Raw genomic sequence first — 14,854 nt, 5'->3', positions numbered from 1 at the left:
GAAAATAGCTTCCCCAGGGTCTTACCAGAGTCTGGAGGTGGAGGAGCACGAGTACCCGGCCATAATGACGCGCTCCAAGAAGCAGAAGTCGCCGCCAGCGAGTCCCGGTTCCCGCGCTCAAGATGGCGCCGAAGAGAAGGAAGGCCGCAATAGAGGCCTCCGGCAGGAAGTTGTGGAGAAGCTGGAGAGGTTCGCCCGCACGCCGAGAGCAGGGGGGGCGGCTGCACAGCAGCGAAGGTCGGCTGGAGATCAGGCAGCTGGAGGCTCATCATATGGATCCAGGTACTCTCCTTTGGCGGGGGACATGAGAAGTGAGGAGGAGGAGGAGGAGGAGATGAGTGGCGCCATGCAGGATCAGCCAGGTGCTGGAGGGAAAAGTGGAGTAAGGAAGGAGGAACCCTCCCTAAAGGACATTCTGGCAGCGGTGAAGCAGAATTCTATGGTCCTTAATACCTTAGCAAGCCAGATGGGTGGATTGAAGGAGGACATTTTGCTGCTCAGGAATGATTTGCAGAAAGTTGCGGAACGCACTACGGCGGTGGAAGGGAGAGTCTCAGACATGGAGGATGCGATTCCTCACATAAAGCAGGATGTACAGGCACACTCGCAGGCAGTGGCGACATTGCTGGCTAAGACAGACGATATGGAAAATCGGCTGAGACGGAATAATGTGCGCCTTGTGGGGGTTCCGGAAAGAGTGGAGGGAACGAATCCGGATGACTTCTTTGAAAAGTGGCTGATAGACACATTTGGTAGAGAGGAATTGACCCCTTTATTTGCGGTGGAGAGAGCGCACAGGGTGCCGACCAGACCTGGCCCTCCCGGAAGGCCGCCGAGACCGGTGCTGATAAAGATTCTACATTATAAAGATAGAGACAAGATCCTGAGGAAAGCTAGAGAGCGTCAAGACATCTCCTTTAATGGGGTGAAAGTATCCTTCTTCCCGGACTTCTCTATGGAAGTGCAACGGAAAAGATCACAGTTTATGGATATAAAGAGACGTCTAAGGGCATTACAAGTGCAATATTCCATGATGTATCCTGCCCGTTTGAGAGTGGTGGCGCTGGGCACGACTTCTTTTTTTGAGACACCGAGAGAAGCGGTTAGATGGTTGGATAGCCATGAAAGTCAGCTGAGACCGGCAGAGGGACGGAGTTGATCCGGAACAGACCGGCTGACAAAAGGAGGCTGGGGATGCGGGACTGAACCAGGTGTCGTAGGAAAAATTGCAAGATGTGGCATATGATTGGACTTGGAGTTGGTGGGCATGGTTGCGGGGACCGCGGAAGACCGGAAGAGGAGGAATGTGTTTATGGACATTGAGGGGTACGGATATGCTGAAGGGATGGTAGTTTATTTGCAAGAAAATGGCAGCGGGAGGGATGGTCAGTTAAGCGGGAAAAGCACATAACGAGTTATGGTATTGTTGAATGTACGGTGGGCGGAGTTGACCTGCCGATGCTTGTTATGGGTAATGGCAGACATGTTCTGTTGCCCCAACCCTTGGAAAGGGGTAGGTTTACGGGGGAAGTTGCAGGGGGGGGAGGGGAGGGAGGGGGAGAAGACCCAGCCGGTCGGATATGTAAAATTACGAGAAAAGGATAGGATGTGTTGGGATATGTTGAGGGATGATGGGATCACTTAATTGTTTGTCCTGGAATGTACGGGGCCTGCGGGAAGCCAGAAAACGACAGGCGGTATTTGATTTTATTAGGAAACAGGAGTCGAGGGTGATAGGACTACAGGAGACGCATATGACTAGGGATTCAGTTTCCATGATGCATAGGGCCTGGGTAGGCCATAGTTTTCATTCTTACCATACTACATATTCAAGGGGGGTGAGTCTTCTCATACATAGGGCTGTGCCATTTGTATGTCACGACTCCTTCCAAGATGGGGAGGGGCGGTATGTGGGGGTACATTGCACAATGTATCATTGGAATTGTGTGTTAGTAGTGTTGTATGTCCCCCCTCCGTTTTCTAGCGGATGTATCAAGAAAGTGGTGGAGGAACTGGCTAGGTACCCGGAGGTGCCGTTAATAGTGATGGGGGATTTTAACGCAGTATTGAATACCAATATGGACAAATTCGGCATGACAGGGGGAGGGGTAACAGCTTTTGGTCATCTGGTTGCTGAAATGGGTTGGCGGGACATATGGAGGGATAAGCATCCAAACAGCTTTCAGTATTCTTGTGCGTCTTCCACATATCAGTCTTTATCTAGGATAGACTTAATCTTGTGCTCACCGGCAGCGATACCATTTGTAGCACAGATAGAATATTTGCAAAGAGCGTTGTCGGATCATTCTCCTTTGTTAATGAAGGTAGAGACGGAGGGGAGGAAAGGGCGGGGGCAAGGGTGCTGGAAACTCAATGCCTTTTGGCTAAAGCTGATAGACAATAAACAAATTTTAGACCTCATAAAGGAATACTTTCAGTTCAACTCGGGAACGGTACCGCAAGAGATACTGTGGGACGCAATGAAGGCGTGGCTGAGAGGGGTGTTCATCCAGCACATTTCAGCAGTAAAAACACGGTCTAGACAACTAGGAGAAGCGCTGTTGGAAAGGGTAGCGGAGACAGAGAGGCTGCATATAATAGATAACACACCAGACACATTGAAGCATTGGGTGGGGGCGCAGCGGTTGTTAAAGCAACATCAGTTGGAAAGGGCAGATAACAAAAGGATGTTTTTAAAACGCCAATATTATGAGGAGGGGGAAACCACTGGACGGCTGTTGGCAAGAATGGCGCAGGCGCAGAGGGAGAATAATTATATACACACTATTAAAGGGGAGGGGGGGAAGTTGGAGACTGATACAGGACAGATTTTGAAAGTGTTTCAGCAGTTCTACTCGGATTTGTATGCCTCTAGGGCAGAGCACACACATCGGCAGCTGGAGGAGTATATAGGGGAGATAGAATTTCCTAGGTTGGGAGGGGAGGAGAGAGGGACATTGGAGGAGCCAATATCTCTGGAGGAACTACAAGCGGCTATAGGGATACTAGCCAGTGAAAAGGCGCCGGGGCCGGATGGTCTCCCGGTGGAAGTTTTTAAGGAATATGGGGAGGAGCTTGCGCCGCAGTTATTGGCCACTCTTTTAGATAGCTTCGATAGGGGGCGGCTTCCAGAAACAATGTATGAAGCGACTATAGTAGTTCTGCCTAAAGAGGGGAAGGATCCTCAGCTCCCGGGCTCCTATAGACCAGTCTCACTGCTGACGGCGGATATTAAAATCATGGCGAAAGTATTGGCGCTTCGACTAGCTAAAGTAGTAGCTGGGGTGGTACACGGAGATCAGGCCGGCTTTATGCCATCCAAATCGACGGCGGTGAATCTGAGACGGCTGTTCTTGAATTTACAAGTTCGGCCGGATAATTGTGGGGGGAGAGCCATTATGTCCTTAGATGCGGCTAAAGCATTCGATTGCGTGGAATGGAATTATTTGTGGTCAGTTCTGGGAAAAATGGGATTTGGTCCTAATTATATAAAATGGGTAAAGTTGTTGTATGTGGCCCCGACAGCAAGGATAAGGGTGAATGGGGTGCTATCGGATCGGTTTGCGCTGGAGCGGGGAACGCGTCAGGGATGTCCATTATCTCCATTGTTGTTCGCGTTGGCGGTGGAACCCTTGGCGTGTGCAGTGAGACAACATGAACATATTCAGGGGTTGAGGTATGGGGGGGTGGAGGAAAGAATTGCATTATACGCAGATGATATGCTGTTATTCATGGCAGATACCGAGCGTACACTACCGTTAGTGATGGCCCTCATTAAAAGGTTTGGGAAATATTCAGGATTACTCATTAATTGGTCAAAATCGGCCCTAATGCTCATGGATCCGGGGGTTATCCAGAATGGGGAAGAGGAGGTGGAGATACCTGTGGTTACGGAGTTTAAGTATTTGGGGGTGAGGGTGACGGCGAAAGTGCAGGATTATATGTCCCTTAATGTAATGCCACTGTTAACAACGATAAAAGCCAAAGTAGAGGCGTGGAATAAGTTACCGCTATCGGCTCTGGGTAGGACAAATTTGATTAAAATGATCCTTATGCCCCAGGTGCTGTATGTCCTACATAATTCACCGGTATGGATCCCCAAATATTGGTTCAGGAGATTGCACAACCTTTTTAGGGACCTAGTATGGAAGAAGGGAGTACCTAGGATTAAACTGGAGAAATTACAGCTGCCAAAGGAGGAGGGGGGCCTGGCTGTGCCCAATGCTTGGGTGTATTATTTAGCTGCCCAATGTCAGCATTTCTGGGGGTGGGAGCAGGAAGAGACATGGGGGTCCAGTGCGCGCATCCTATCATATCTGGGGGGGGGGGGAGAACCCGTTGGCAGGACTGGAAGCGCACAGCTATAAACGGATGGCGAGTACCAGACCTACTCTGCTTCTCATACACAGGGTGTGGTGGCAGTGCAAGCAATTGCTGGGGATAGGAGAGTGCACTAAATATACACCGCTCTGGAGGAATGCTTATTTGGGGGAATTGGGTAAATTGGAAGGGATGCAGGGGTGGGAGCAGCAAGGCATAATACGATTGAGTCAGTTGTACGAGGGAGACATACTCAAATCTTTTCAACAACTGAGGGAGGAGTTTCAACTGGACTCCCGCATGTTCTATCAGTACCTGCAGATTCGGCACGCTGTGCAGACACAAGAGGTCAGTGTGGACCTGACGATGCAGGCCGCGGGGGTGTTGGAGCATATTGCAAAAGCAGTAACATCAAAAGGATTAATTTCATTGGTTTATCGCAGGTTATTGGTGGAACATCTGGGAGATCCTATGGCACCAGTGAAAGCTATATGGGAGAGGGATGTGGGTCCTATTACAACAGACCACTGGGAGGCGGTATTGGCAGCAACATGTACTTTGTCCATTAACGTAGCACAACGGAGATCGCAGTTGTTTCTGATTCATAGGGTGTATAGGACCCCGTGGGTGCTGAAACAAATGGTATTAAGAGAAGATGCCAAGTGCCCTAGGTGCCCGGAAGAAAAAGCAGACATTCTTCATATGTTCTGGACATGCGGGAGGCTGGGGAGTCTGTGGACGGAAATATTGGAACTAGTGGGGAGAGTGTTTGAGATACAGATCCCATGGGATCCTGTGGTAATGCTGCTAGGGTATGTTGGAGATTTGGTGGGAGATAGGATGTCAGGGCTGGCAATTGCTAAAATACTGTATCAAGTTCGGAAAGGAATAGCAAAGCACTGGCTGGATGCGGAGCCACCATCAAAACAAGAAATCATAGGGGCACTTAACTCACAGGTTCTGATGGAATATAGGATATACTCCAAGAGGGGGTCCAGGGGCAAGTTTGACAAACAATGGGCTAGGTGGATTGATCAATCTGGGTATGCTTCTGTAGAGCTAATGACACTAAGGAAACAAGTGCAGGTATAGGGCCACTGACGGGGGGGTGCATAAGGGGAGAGGATCGGAAAAGTTGTATTGCATAGACCGGCTGGGGGGATACAGGGGGGAGTTGGGGGGAAGGGAATGTTTGGTTTAATGCAAAGAATTGGGTCTGTTGAAATTTACTTGTATACTGTTTGAGAACGTACAATGACCTGTAATAATGTGGAGTTTTTTGAATAAAATTGAACTGATTAAAAAAAAAAAAAAAAAGTCCTGGGTGTGCTGGGGTGAAATTCCAGGTGCGTGCACTGGACTTTAAGATCAGGGTTAAGCGGGCGCACCCTATGGGCATCGGCCGGAGGAGAGAGCAGTGTGTGCCGGCGTCTTAAGGAACAGAGACGCCGGCAAGGCTTCAGAGTCCTGTGGTCCTGTGGGCGCTGACCACGAGCATACCCCACTTACCGGCAGCTGCGACCACAGGACTCTACAGTATCGCTGGCTTTACAATACCCCCCTTACGCCCCCTCTATTTAGGTCCAGAGCGTAGGAGGAACTTCTTGATGAGACCTGTTGCATCCAAATTTTCTTCAGGCTCCCAGGACCTTTCCTCAGGACCAAAACCCTTCCAATCCACCAGGTAGAAGGTCTTCCCTTCGCGAACCATTATACTATGGTGTAGCACACCAAGTGTTCGGGCCTGGGCCGCTATCAGAAATTTCTGGGCCCCATACAGCCAAGGAGTCTGGGCCCCCCCTCACTATTGGGGCGGGCACAAAGTAAAGGGGTGTGAGGTAAGGCAGCGATGAAAAGCAAACTAGTAGGAGATTTCTTTGGAGGGGTAGAGCAGAGCTAGCTGGTGGGTATCAGGGGGCAAGGTGGAGAGACTAAGTGCCAGGGCTCAGCGGGGTAAGGAGGAGGGGATTTCTGGGAGAACAGAAAGTGGTATGGGTGGCGACACTGGGCATAAGGGCGCCGATGCCGCCCGTCGGAACGGGCCCCCCAATGGTCGGCGGCCTACTATAGCAGAGCAGGGAGGTATCTCCCTGCATTGCAATCTACTAGCACCACTGTAGCTCCCTGAAGGAGCCAAATTCCTGTGTGGCCGGGCATTCCGCTCCTGGAGCGCTCCGCTTGATGTCTCTGTCCGTATATGGACAGTGACATCAGGGGCAACTCCTGAAGGGGCATCCCCGTCTTCAGCGTTGCCAAGTCTGTGACCGGGGATTCCACTGCAGGAGAAGCCCTTGACGTAACTATCCATATATGGACACAGGCGACAGGGGCTACTCCTGGAGTGGAATCCCCAGTCACAGCGTCGGCAACACTGTGGACGGGGATTCTGCTTCAGGAGTTGCCCCTGATGTCACTGTCCATATACAGACAGAGACATCAAGCGGAGCGCTCCAGGAGCGGAATCCCCGACCACAGGGGGATTCAGCTCTTTCAAGGAGCTACAGTGCCGCTATCTACAGGAAGGGGGGGGGGGTGCTATCTACAAGGGGGCTGTGTGGCACTACCTGGAAGGGGGCTGTATGGCACTACCTACCAGGGGGCTGTGTGGCACTACCTACCAGGGGGCTGTGTGGCACTACCTATCAGTGGGCTGTGTGGCACAACCTACAAGGGGTGCTGTGTGGCACTACCTACAGGGGGTTGTGTGGCACTACCTACAAGGGGGCTGTGTCGCACTACCTACAGGGGGCTTTGTGGCACTACCTAAAGGGGGCTGTGTGACACGATGTACAAGCGGACTGTGTGGCACTACCTACAGGTGGCTGTGTGGCACTATCTACAGGGGGCTGTATGGCACTACCTACAAGGGGGCTGTATGGCACTACCTACAAGGGGGTTGTGTGGCACTACCTACAAGGGGGCTGTGTGGCCCTATCTACTGGACAAATCTGTGAGTGACAGGCTGATGGTCATTTTACTGTGAGTGGGGGGCTGATGGTCATTTTACTGTGAGTGGGGGGCTGATGGTCATTTTACTGTGAGTGGGGGGCTGATGGTCATTTTACTGTGAGTGGCGGGCTGATGGTTATTTTACTGTGAGTGGGCGGCTGATGGCCATTTTACTGTGAATGGGGGGCTGATGATTATTTTACTATGAGTGGGGGCAGATGATTATTTTACTGTGAGTGGGGGTATGATTGTCTTCAAGTGATATCCACCTCTGAGCTCCAATTGAAATTAATAGGAGGCAGATAATTCCAGTGTCGCTCGTTTGGAGCTTTTTTTCCTGCGTCTTTTGCATTCGCTTCCACAGCTTAAAAAAAGCAAAAAAAATAAGGTCAAACAACACTGTCAGTTCCTGAAGGAATTTTGAGGCAGATTTCTGTGCACACGATAACGGCAAATACGTCTGAAATTACGGAGCTGTTTTCAGGAGAAAACAGCTCCTGAATTTCAGACGTAATTGCTCGTACTCGCGTTTTTCGCGGTGTCCATTATGGACGTAATTGGAGCTGTTTTTCAATTGAGTCAATGAAAAACGGCTCCAATTACGTCCCAAGAAGTGTCCTGCATGTAAACCTTTGAATGTGGTTTTTGTTGTTTTACCAGTCTGTTTGGTGCTACTTTGTAAATACTTTTTATTAAAAATAACTTACTTTATGAGACACAGCTGCTTTGTATCCTGTATACAGAGCAGCTGTATCATGCACTGAAACCTTTATCTGTCAGGTCAGCGGGACTGACGGGTTCAGTGTCAGCGGGTCCTGCGTGTCCCTGTTCATAATTTAGATTTGATCGATAACAGGTGGATCCTGGCCCGCCGACATTGAACCCGTCAGTCCCCCAAACCTGATGAATACAGGTCTCAGCGCACGATACAGCTGCTCTGTATACATGATACAAAGCAGCTGTATCTCCAAAAGTAAAAATTATTTTTAATAAAAAGTATTTACAAAGTTTCATAACACACACTAAAACTTTTTTCTATAAAAAAAGAGGTATACATAGTCCTTAAAGAGGCTCTGTCCCCACATTATAAGTGCCCTATCTCCTACATAATGAGATGGACGCTGTAATGTAGGTGACAGCAGTGCTTTTTATTTAGAAAAACAATCTATTTTCACCACATTAGGAGAGATTTTAGCTTTATGCTAATTAGTTTCTTAATGCTCAAGTGGGCGTGTTTTTACTTGAGACCGAGTGGGCGTTGTACAGAGGAGTGTATGACGCTGACCAATCAGCGTCATGCACTTCTCTCCATTCATTTAGACAGCACATAGTGACACTGCGTTATTCACTATGTGCTGTCTTATGCTGACATATTAACACTACTGAATTGTTTAGACCGTGACTAGACATTCCTTCCAGACAGGAAGGGATGTCTATTCACAATCCCTGCACTTCGTTAACGTTTGTTTGGTACTTACAGCAGAGCAAGCGTAATCTCGCGAGATCTCGCTGTAAATGACAGGTTACAGCGACATTACGCTTTGCTCTGCTGTAAGTACCAAACAAACGTTAACGAAGTGCAGGGATTGTGAATAGATATCCCGTCCTGTCTGGAAGGAATGTCTATTCACGGTCTAAACACTTCAGTAATGTAAATTTGTCAGTATAAGACAGCACATAGTGAATAACGCAGTGTCACTATGTGCTGTCTAAATGAATGGAGAGAAGTGCATGACGCTGATTGGTTAACGTCATACACTCCTCTGTACAACGCCCACTTGTTCTAAAGTAAAAACACGCCTACTTGGGCATTAATAAACAAATTAGCATAAAGCTAAAATCGCTCCTAATGTGGTGAAAATAGATTGTTTTTCTAAATAAAAAACACTGCTGTCACCTACATTATAGCGCCGATCTCCTTATGTAGGAAATAGGGCACTTATAATGTGGTGACAGAGCCTCTTTAAGATCTCTTCCCCTCCCCCAGGTATCCTCTCTCCTTCCTCTACCCCTCCCTTCAGATATCCTCTTTTCCCCCAGCTACCATCCCCCTAGTATAATGTCTCCTTTAGTGTCGTCCACCCTCCGTTATTATCTCCTACCCACTACACCATCATCTCCCTGTCCCCATTGTCATCTAACCCCCCCCATAGAAAGCAAGTGTCTTACCCAGGTCTGTATGATCCTCCGGACACTGAAGCACCGCATTGTATCACTAGCAGCAGCTCTACAACCGGCTCTTATCTCCTGTGCTGAGGGACAATAAACCTGTCTTCTCTCTCTGCTACACAGCACGGGAGATAAGAGGTAAGAACTGCTGCTGGTGATACAAGACCATGAAGCAGAGCTGAGAGTGTATAGTGCCGACATGGGTAACATTGATTTTTATTGGGGGGATGTGATGTGAGGAGGCTCCGGGCAGCAGCAGCAGCCTGACAGACAGACATTACATAGTGACACAGACATCACGTACTGTACTCAAGGTGTCAGAGGTCTTCTGCTGCTGCTTGTCGCCTCCACTGCATTCAAACCTCCCGCCACCTTCTTGACGTCTCCCCTCGTGTCCCCCACACATGCTATCACGCCGCTGTGGAGGAGGGCCGGGCACTATGTGAACAGCGGGCCCTTATGATTTTACTTTTATGCAAAGAACAGGCACCGGCTCCGTGATGGGACCTGTTCCTTTCACCAAAGTGAAATCATAAGGGACCGTGAGCAAATGCATTCCAGCAGTGGAGCACAGGCGCCCGTTTTTTTATATTTTGACTGGGCCCCTGACGGCAGTACCGCCAGTACTACCCGGATGGCGGCCATGGTACGGGAACTGGCAGATGGGTGCAGATCAGACGACACAGTTCGTAATAAACAGGAAGCTTCAGGCTCATCACAGATAGTTGGGTGCAGACTGGCAGTAGACAGCAGGATGCAGACTGAAGGTGGATAGCAGGATACGAACTGGTAGCAGGCAAGAGGAGGCAGATTGGCAGTGGGCAGCTGGATGCATGCTTGTGGCGGATAGCTGGACACAGGCTTGTTGCGGATAGCTGGGCACAGGCTGGTAGCGTATAGCTGGACACAGGCTGGTAGCGGATAGCTGGACACAGGCTGGTAGCAGGATACAGGCGGGTAGCGAATAGCTGGATACTGGCTGGTAGCGGATAGCTGGATACTGGCTGGTAGCGGATAGCTGGACACTGGCTGATAGTGCATAGCTGGACACAGGCTGGTAGTGGATAGCTGGACACAGGCTGGTAGCGGATAGCTGGACACAGGCTGGTAGCAGATAGCAGGATACATGCGGGTAGCGAATAGCTGGATACTGGCTGGTAGCGGATAGCTGGATACTGGCTGGTAGCGGATAGCTGGACACTGGTTGGTAGCGGATAGCTGGACACAGGCTGATAGCGGATAGCTGGACACAGGCTGGTAGCGGATAGCAGGATACAGGCGGGTAGCGAATAGATGGATACTGGCTGGTAGCAGATAGCTGGATACTGGCTGGTAGCGAATAGCTGGATAAAGGCTGGTAACGGATAGCTGGATACTGGCTGGTAGCGGATAGCTGGACACTGGCTGGTAGCGGATAGCTGGACACAGGCTGGTAGCGGATAGCTGGACACAGGCTGGTAGCGGATAGCTGGACACAGGCTGGTAGCGTATAGCAGGATACAGGCGGGTAGCGAATAGATGGATACTGGCTGGTAGCAGATAGCTGGATACTGGCTGGTAGCGAATAGCTGGATAAAGGCTGGTAACGGATAGCTGGACACAGGCTGGTAACAGATAACTGGATACAGGCTGATAGTGCATAGCTGGACACAGGCTGGTAGTGGATAGCTGGACACAGGTTGGTAGCGGATAGCTGGACACAGGCTGGTAGCAGATAGCAGGATACAGGTGGGTAGCGAATAGCTGGATACTGGCTGGTAGCGGATAGCTGGATACTGGCTGGTAGCGGATAGCTGGATACTGGCTGGTAGCGGATAGCTGGATACTGGCTGGTAGCGGATAGCTGGATACTGGCTGGTAGCGGATAGCTGGACACTGGCTGGTAGCGGATAGCTGGACACAGGCTGGTAGCGGATAGCTGGACACAGGCTGGTAGCGGATAGCTGGACACAGGCTGGTAGCGGATAGCAGGATACAAGAGGGTAGCGAATAGATGGATACTGGCTGGTAGCAGATAGCTGGATACTGGCTGGTAGCGAATAGCTGGATAAAGGCTGGTAACGGCTAGCTGGACACAGGCTGGTAACAGATTACTGGATACAGGCTGATAGTGCATAGCTGGACACAGGCTGGTAGTGGATAGCTGGACACAGGCTGGTAGCGGATAGCTGGATACAGGCTGGTAGCGGATAGCTAGATACGGCTGATAAAATATAGTAATAGCAGACTGGAATCAGATGCAAACTGGAAACTTTGCAGGACACAACTAGGTTGCTCCAATGTTGCTCAGGCACCAGGTGATCTGAGGAGATGCCTTAAAGAGGCTCTGTCACCACATTATAAGTGGCCTATCTTGTACATAATATGATCAGCGCTGTAATGTAGATTACAGCAGTGTTTTTTATTTCGAAAAACGATCATTTTTGACGGAGTTATGACCTATTTTAGCTTTATGCTAATTACATTCTTAATGGTCAACTGGGCGTGTTTTACTTTTTGACCAAGTGGGCGTTGTGGAGAGAAGTGTATGACGCTGACCAATCAGTGACCAATCAGCGTCATACACTTCTCCCCATTCATTTACTCAGCACATTGGGCATTAAGAAAGTTATTAGCATAAAGCTAAAATAGGTTATAGCTCCGTCAAAAATTATCGTTTTTCTAAATTAAAAAAACCTGCTGTAATCTACATTACAGTGCCGATCACATTATGTAGGGGATAGGGCACTTATAATGTGGTGACAAAGCCTCTATAAATAGTCCTGGAGCAACAGGTATTAGATGTTCTTGAATTGCGCATGTACTTGCCCATTGTGAGGCGGCCGGGAACATACTCCTGCGAGCAGGACAAGATGCAGAGAGAAGACGCCGGTTGCCAGCAGGACCAGGCCACCGGCGGAGAAGGTATAAGACCCCACGGCGGGGACAGCCGGTAGAGGGATTACGCTCCTACAGGGGGCTTCAGTGGCGGGTGCCATCTACGGTGGTGCTATCTACAAAGGGGCTGTGACACTACCTACAGCAAAAAAAAATCTCCTCCTCCTCACATGCACTTCAAAGGAGAGAGCGAGCGGCAGAAAGCACGGCCGTCACTCGGATCACATCCATGTGATGGGCGTGATTTACACGGCCCTATAGACTTCTAAAACAGGATATGCTCCATTTTTTTAATAAAAAAATCGGCCGAGTGAATAGCACCATTTGGGGTCTATTGTTTTTACTCCGGCTGTGGGATGGCCGTTAAATAAATGGCTGTCACACGGCCGACGATCCCTGCCTTGTGAATAGAGCCTAAGGGTATGTGCACACGATAACTGCATTTACGTCTAAAATTACGGAGCTGTTTTCAGGAGAAAACAGCTCCAGAATTTCAGACGTAATTGCATGTACTCGCGTTTTGCGGGGCGCCCATTATGGACGTAATTTGGAGCTGTTCTTCATTGGATTCAATGAAAAACGGCTCCAATTACGTCCCAAGAAGTGTCCTGCACTTCTTTGACGAGGCTGTTATTTTACGCGCCGTCTTTTGACAGCGACGCGTAAAATGACAGGTCGTCGGCACAGTACGTCGTAAGACTCATTGCAAGCAATGGGCAGATGTTTGCCGACGTATTGGAGCCGTGTTTTCAGGCGTAATTCGAGGCGTAAAACGCATCCATTATGCCTGAAAATAGGTCGTGTGAACCCAGCCTAAGGCTTAGGGTGCACAGATCTGTAGGTAACTTAAATAACTTGGATAACTCAGCAATGGCAAGGTAGAAGAGCCCTGGTGAGAACAAGGTGCTGTGTCTATCGATATACATAGAGGGGGCAGAGTGTTAAGTCAAGAGTGGCGCAAAGCAAGCCATGCCCAAGACCTCTGGAGAGAGCGCCTGAAATCTGTCACTTTCCAGGACAGTTTTGAGTTATGCCTGAACTGTTGATGATTGGTTAAAGTCCACAGCACGCTCCAAAACGATGGCATTGTTAGATTAGTGGACTAAAGTCTTTTAACCCTTTGAAAACACCAGTTACTGGTTCAAATCAATAAAGTGTCCGTCTGCCCACTTTAATTCCAGCTTTGCAGCGGGCCATCCCTATCTGTGTGTTGGCAGCGTTAGATCAGTGGTCCAAAATCATTTAACTCTTTGAAAACACTGTTACTTAAATCAGTATAAAGTGTCCATCTACCCATTTCAATGTCAGCTTTTTATGCCCAGAACGACTTTGGGCCAACCTGAAACCGACTGATATCAAAGTTTGATAAAGGTGTGCCAAAGTATTTCCGCGCTCTCTCATTGGGTGGGGTAGTGTGATTCTTTTTTGTAGACAGGCTTTCCCTATATTACGGGCTGACAGTGAAAATAAAATTCAGTATTTCCTCAGTATATCTAAAAAGCATTAAGCAAAGAGATTCCGCATCATTGAGTAATATATAGGTTGTAAAGGTGCAGTACAGAAATGCTGTACTTACATGGGGTAAAATGTGATCCTCATTTGTTGGACCTGGGATCGTCCTCCCCGTCTATGGTCTGTAAAAATCCCTCCAGTAGTCCTGATGTATCAAAGGTCGTGTTGGTGGAGTGATCGTATAGATCAGTCAGGCTTTGTATGTCCGTGAAAAAGTAACAGACCTGGCCTCAGTATTGGGTCCAAAAGTTATTTTTTATTTAAAGGGTTTTAGTCAAAAGACTGGTAAAATAAATAAAACAATAAATAAAACCAGGAGCTCAACATTTCACAGGTGATCAGAGGCGTAGCAGACATGGAGGGCGGAGGCCCCGGGCCCACTGAGATGCTGGGACCCAGCGGTGGGCTGGAACTCTGTGTCATGTCCCGGTTTCCACTGTATTCACGTCCTCAGGACGTAGATACAGTTGAATCCAATGCTGGAGCAAGGAGCCATCATCTCCCTGCTCCAGCATTCAATGTGTAAGGACGGCCGTGAGCTGCTCAGCGCAGACAGGAGCGATGCAGTGACGTCATCGCGCCTGTCTGCGCCAAGTCACACATAGCACAGACCGGAGGAGCAGAGGAATCTCCTCCACTTGCTGTGGGAACGGGGATAGGTGAGTATTTATCTTATTATTTTTTTAGTAGGCATTATGGGGGTATTATACTGGGTATGGGGGCAGCTTTGGGGGCATTATTCTGTATGGGGGCAGCTATGGGGAAATTATACTGTATGGGGCATTATACTGTATAAGGGCAGTTATGGGGGAATTATACTGTGTGAGGGAAGCTATAGGGCATTATACTGTATGGAGCACCTATGGGGCATTATAATATATGGGGCAGCTATGGGGTATTACACTGTGTGGGGGTCAGCTATGGGGCATTATTCTGTGAGGGCACTATGGGCATTATCCTGTATGGGGGCAGCTGTGGGGCATTATCTTGTGTGGGGGAAACTATGGGGCATTATACTGTGTGTGGA

This window comes from Rhinoderma darwinii, chromosome 3 (assembly GCF_050947455.1).
Source record: "Rhinoderma darwinii isolate aRhiDar2 chromosome 3, aRhiDar2.hap1, whole genome shotgun sequence".
Taxonomy (NCBI): Eukaryota; Metazoa; Chordata; class Amphibia; order Anura; family Rhinodermatidae; genus Rhinoderma; species Rhinoderma darwinii.
Note: the sequence above shows the minus strand (reverse complement) of the source record.